This window comes from Mycetomoellerius zeteki, unplaced genomic scaffold (assembly GCF_001594055.1).
Source record: "Mycetomoellerius zeteki isolate Tzet28-1 unplaced genomic scaffold, Tzet1.0 scaffold73, whole genome shotgun sequence".
NCBI lineage: Eukaryota > Metazoa > Arthropoda > Insecta > Hymenoptera > Formicidae > Mycetomoellerius > Mycetomoellerius zeteki.
The window spans coordinates 1,059,851-1,065,850 of NW_017257753.1; the positions used below are offsets into that span (position 1 = coordinate 1,059,851).

The 6,000-nt window shown below is 44.5% G+C and overlaps 1 protein-coding gene across 1 annotated transcript in view; it reads right to left on the reverse strand.

Annotated features, from left to right (window-relative positions):
- The window catches only part of LOC108729325 (uncharacterized protein DDB_G0271670-like), a 107,381-nt gene extending 102,426 nt beyond the window's left edge, over positions 1–4,955 (reverse strand). Inside the window, exon 1 of the mRNA XM_018458384.1 lies at positions 3,327–4,955. The gene's annotated coding sequence lies outside the window, so the exon portion shown is untranslated. The remainder of the gene's footprint in view (positions 1–3,326) is intronic.
- Positions 4,956–6,000: the final 1,045 nt, after the last annotated feature.

Below are 6,000 nucleotides of genomic sequence, written 5' to 3' on the forward strand. Positions count from 1 at the left end.
AACTATGAATCGCCAAGAGAATTTAGCAATGTAAATTGCCAAGTTTGCTATACACTTTTATCTCTCGTGTACGATAATACACGCGCGATAAAAGAGATCGTATTTTTCAATATACGAAAGAACGGCGAACGCGAGTTTCGTATCTCTTTCAAGTATAAACTTTACACGCTGCATAAGTTTATTCAAAAAGATACCTCCCTTATTCTCAATGTAGAATTCCCGAGTCTCGGAGCGTGCGCGTGCACGCGTGAAGTGCCGCTCCCACGCAGCCGGACGGCGACACGCGTGAGTAACATACCTACGCAGCGTATTTCGCTCGCGATGCGAGTGCGAGCGCGTGCGAGCGAAGCGAGCACAAGCTCCGCCTTGAATGAATCCTCGTCGTCGCCTCGAGCGAGACTCGTGCGTCGTCTACGTACATGCAACGTGCACGCGTGTCTGTGCGTGCGTGCATGCGTGCGTGCGTGCGTCGCTGCATGCTCGAACGCAGACGCGCGTCGCGCGAACCAACGTATCCGCTGATGGAGGACTGTTAACGCCGAACGGCGATTATTTCGCCGTTATTTCGTTATTGCGCGAATCACGTTTTATTGAAGGGATCTCCACTCTATTATTCCGACGAGTATTTTCCATTCGACATTTCCGCCCGAGTTATCGTCGGCATCGATATCAAAGGTGAAATGCCGGCGCCAAGAATATACCACGAGTCTTACAACAGAAAATCAAACGACACGCGGAAAGTATGCCGGAAATTTATTCGCGCGTCTCGGATAGATATCGCGAATAACTACATGTATATATATATATATATATATTTCCCAGGCTAGATGCAAGCGAGGCGTATCGATACCTCTCTCGTTGGTATCGATCACCGTATTCCCACGTTTATTCTCTCCGTTCCTTATCTCCGTTCCTTATATCGTGTTTTACACCTCTACAATTCGAATACGCGAAAGCAGAAATTCTCTCTGTTACGATGTCTCGGGGTCTCTACATTTTGAATGCGAATCAAGTATGTGTGCGTACGTGCGTGCATTGATGCGTGTGCGTGCCTGTGGCAGGCGTGACTATCGTGTTCGCGTTTGCCCGCGAGAGACACATGCGGCCAGTGGTCGTCCGCACGCACGCACATACACACCTACGTACAGACACATGCGTGGTCACGGTAGACCAGCACTCTCACGCGATATCAGGGACTTCGCAGAGAATTGAGTTTGTTGAAATAACCTTTTCGCGAGAGCCGCATTCGCGCAATGCAAACTGTTATCCGACAGGAATCCGAAAGCCCGCAATGGTTAACAGTAGTTTTTTAAGTAATACACGCAAACGTATTCTCATTTATCACGGACGCTCGCTCACTTTCTATCCGATTTATCAACAAATCGATGAGATTTAATCGCACTTCAGATAACCACGTCTTTGTCCTTATACCTGATTCACAGTTGGAATTATTCATGAGAAACTGAGTATAAATATAATATAATAAACATATTCCTCTTTTACTTCATTTTTTACTAAAAAAAATTATTTCTTAGCATGCATGATGATTTTATGGTCCTTAATATGTATATTACTGTACACGATGAGTTTTTATGAACACAATCTAATTATTAATTTAAAAGGAAAGAAAGAATAAGCAGACTATCAAATTTAATCTAGAAATAATATAGATATAGAATATATATTTATATTCTCTTCTCATAACATTTGAATAAAATATATAATAATATAAAATTGCTTAAAAATTAAAATCACTTATCATGTTATCTGTTATAACTTACAACATTTACCACCCAGAAGTCCAAACTGATGTATAATGAACTGAGTTTTTCAAAGCATGTCTACGTTTGTTTTAGCTTTTAGCATAGCAAATTGGACCATCTCAAGACCACTGAAAGCATAACTTAACGATCAATGACCTCGCTCACTTACATGTGAAATTGACATGCGATAGGCGTTCTATGTAAAGGCCCGTCTAAAATACAGTAGTAAACTTGGTTTTAGAAGTAAGAGTAAGAAATAAAATTAATTTATTTCGCTTATGCCTATATCTACACCTACTCTAAACTCTTACATCTACCCTTACTTCTTAAACCAAGCTTACTACGTATATTGTAGACGGGCCTTAAGGTTGAATCACACTTTTTGAGTTGCAACAATTTTTTAATAAAATTAAGTTGAGTTCTCTTTCAATGATTAATAGAATAACATTTACTTAACTCATGGTAAAAACTCGAAAATCATATTCAAAGCTAAATCAATCATTGATGTCATCATACACGATTTAACAAATGAGGAAAAAAAGTTGTTTACTACTATATTTGCGTTTTGTTAATCTTGCTATTTTTTTGCCTTGTTTGATTAAATTTTTTTCCCCATTTTTTATGCTGTGGTTGAAATAAGAAAGCAATATATTAACATATATAAATATATATCTGCCAAGATAATAAATTGATAATACATAATAATCCTATAACCAAAAAATTCAAATTCTGAAAGACTACGTCTTCATGCACTCGTATTCAAATTCGCAAAATCGAGGAAGTTTGTTCATTAGATAATCTCTACAAATTTATTCGTGTGTATATGTTGAATGAGTGATAACGATAGTTAATCAACCGTTAAATACGCTAACTATACTAACGCATTCTCGAGAGCAAGATTATTGCATTAACGCTTTAATAAATACCATTATCGCCTTCAGTTTAGGCAGATAAATTTCGGATAAATCCGAAATACCTGCAAAGCAAAAAAAATGCCTTCCAGCTAGCTCTTTTTAGGTTTATTGTTAGTTAATAATCGATATATCAATGCCGAGGCTATTCGAGAGCGACCAGAGTAACGTATTGCTACACAGAGAACCGGAACACCAGAAGTCACTCACATACATAGGCATATTGTAAAGCAGGAGCCGCCTGTTCCCACATGAATACACACACACACACACAGACACACAGTTACATGTATAGCCTGCTGAGAAGCTACGTGTGTGAACGTCACGTCAAGTATTCAAAGATGAGAAAGATCGAAAACGAGAGAGAACAGCGTCCCAATTAATCTTCATCCTGACGAAAAGAAAAAAAAACGGAGTACCTGCACCTCGATTAATTCCAAGCGGTCTTACGTACAAATTTTAATACATAATCACGGTATTTACAATTCAAAATTAAGATGGCGTAAACAAAGATGGCGCGCGCAATCAAACAATCACCGAGGGGAGGAAGGGAGGAAGAAAAAATCGACTTCGGAGGAGGGAAGGGTTGAGTTCACGTAGCTTCTCAGCTGCCTGAAAGATATCAAAGAGAAAGAGAAGGAGAATCACTCACCGTTGCCGCGTGTCGGCGAAGGCAGGCGTGCACGCATACACCCGAACGATGACCGGCGGGGCGCACCTCGCTCACTCTCTCTCTCTCTCTCTCTCTCTCTCTCTCTCTCTCTCTCTCTCTCCCCCGCGGGGTCTACGTCCCCGTGGCTGTTCCTCCCGTGTATCCTCTCACTCCCGTGTTAAGCGTATTAGATCCTCGGGATATATCTCCTCTCTCGTTGCGTATAATCCAACCGTTCGTCGCCGCCGGCTGCGGCTCGTCGCTGCTCGCCGCGAGCTTCACCTCGCGACCCTGTTCTCACGCACGTTCTACACACAAATACACAGACAGAGGCACTGCCGTCACTACCGCCGCCGCCACCGTCGCCGCCAAGGAACTCGTCCCGGACTCTCGTTGTTCTCGCACCGCGAGACGGATACACACCCCGATCGAACGCGACCGGCCGAGTCGCGAAGCGCAACCCACTGATTACACCATTACTCCGATATTTTTTTTTCGGCCGTTTTTCCTCGCCCGTCGCTATCTCGCTCCTCCTCGCTCCGACTGCTCCCGTCGGCGCCTCTCCTCCCCCTAACCGCCGCGCTCTCCTTCTCTCGCACGCGCCCTTCGCTCGGTCCCACTCCTTCCGCTCTCGCCCGCGTGTGTGTGTATATGTCGCGCACCGCTCCTCCGTTACGCCCGGTAAACACCGAAACACGCAGGGCACACAAGCACTCCGACGGCCGGCGCGACGAGGACGCGACGGTTTCGAAAACTGGGAAACGCCGAGGAAACGCGCGGTATTTTCCCCGCGGCTCTTCCGCGAACGACCTGAAGTTCGTCCGTCTCGGCCGACCGTTACGAATGTCGCGGCGCACACGCACAGACGTATACAAACAAACAACGCCCGCGTCTCCTATAAACCCCGGCGGAGCACACACCTACGCCGCGCGGTGTATCATACTTTTTTTTATCTCTCTCGCTCACTTTCTATCTCTGTCTGCACCGCACTTTCTACGTGTTGCGTTCGCTCTCTCGATCTCACGCTCGAGTCGCCCGGGCCACGCTATCTTTCTCTCTCTCTCGCTCTCTCTCTCTCTCTCTCTTTCGCTCTATTCCCCCTGCTCCCTTCCCCTCTATATCCTTCTCGCTCAGTTGCTCTTCGTAGAACCGACACTGCTACCAACCCGTCTCCTCCTCCACTAACATCGTTCCCTCCGTCGACTCGCACTCACACGCGAAAAACGATGTGCCGAAGTGTATACACGGGCAAACAGTCGCGCGAACGCAACGGGCTGCTCCTTCTTGCCCGCCGTCGGCGACGCCGTAGAGAGAAGCACGCACACGCACACTCTCACACACGTACACGCGCGAACGCACTTTTCTCCGTTTCGTCGAATCGTTCGTTCGTTCGGTCGTTCTCCTCTCGCGCGAGATTGGGACACACCCGGGTGGTTTTCGTCTCGGTGTCGTCCGCGCAACGTTGGAGCGGACGTCCGCGATTGAGGCCGCCCCGGTGACACTGTTAGTTTTGCACCGCGACGCCTCGGCACAGTGTAGACACGCGCGCCGAAAGGCCGCGGATTTCGCGAGGACGAGACACCGCGAGACAAGACACGAAAAAAAGACGCACAGAGGAGACACCGCGCGTCTCCCTTCTTGTCGCAAAGCACTCACGGCGGACCGCAACACATGGCTACGACGGGGCCACCGCCGAGATCGGGACTGCTCGGTGGCGCTCGGTCGCGCCCGCCGCGTCGATCCAGGACCGTCGCGGCGGCGCCAGATCCCTGGCGCCTGGCACGGTCGCCCCGCGAAAAGTACGTTCTCGCAGTCGAATCAATCTCCATCTCGATCCTTCCCGAGTCGAAATTTCAGTCCTACTTTGAATCTCTTTCGACCTCGATTAAACCTTATAAACCTGTTTTGATACTTGAACAATCAAATAGGACCTTTTTAATATTACTTAATCTACACTGAAAAAAAAGATTGGCTGCTGCAACAAATTAGATGGCAAAATATGGCATAGTATTTTTAATTGGCTGCTGCAGCAATCTTTTTTTTTAGCGTACATCTTCTATTTAGAAAACTTCTTTTGAACCTAAAAATAGGAAATTTTAGGGTAACTGCCATTTACAGGCTCAGCGTAGAAACTCAATTCATTAGATTAGAATCTATTATAAAAATCTTTAAAATCTATGTCTTAATTATAAATCTTTAGAGTCTACATACGTCCTAAAATGTTCAAAGTAGAAGCAAAATTTCGAGTTCGCATCTTGTTCATGATAATAGCTTTTGACAATTCCTGATTATCTAGGGGAATAACAAATTAATAAATTCAAAAGAGCATATAAGATTCAACGCGGTTTTACGTGTTGCGAAAAAAGAATAAAGAATTTAATCTAAAATAAATGTTTAAAATAAATGTTATATTGCATACTTAGAGATTTCAAATAATTGCAACATAGATTTCTAAATTAAAATTCATATTACATTATATGTTTTGACTTTCTTATCAAGCCCTCTTTGGATTCCAGAAATGTTAATATAATTAGAGATAATACAAAAATATCTTAGCAATCTTTATGCTGAGTCACTTTCAGAGCAAAATAAAAATTACTCACGAGACGGTTGAATGAATCATGTGGAGAGAATTTCTAGAATTTGTTAAAATTTCTCCATAAGGATTATATAA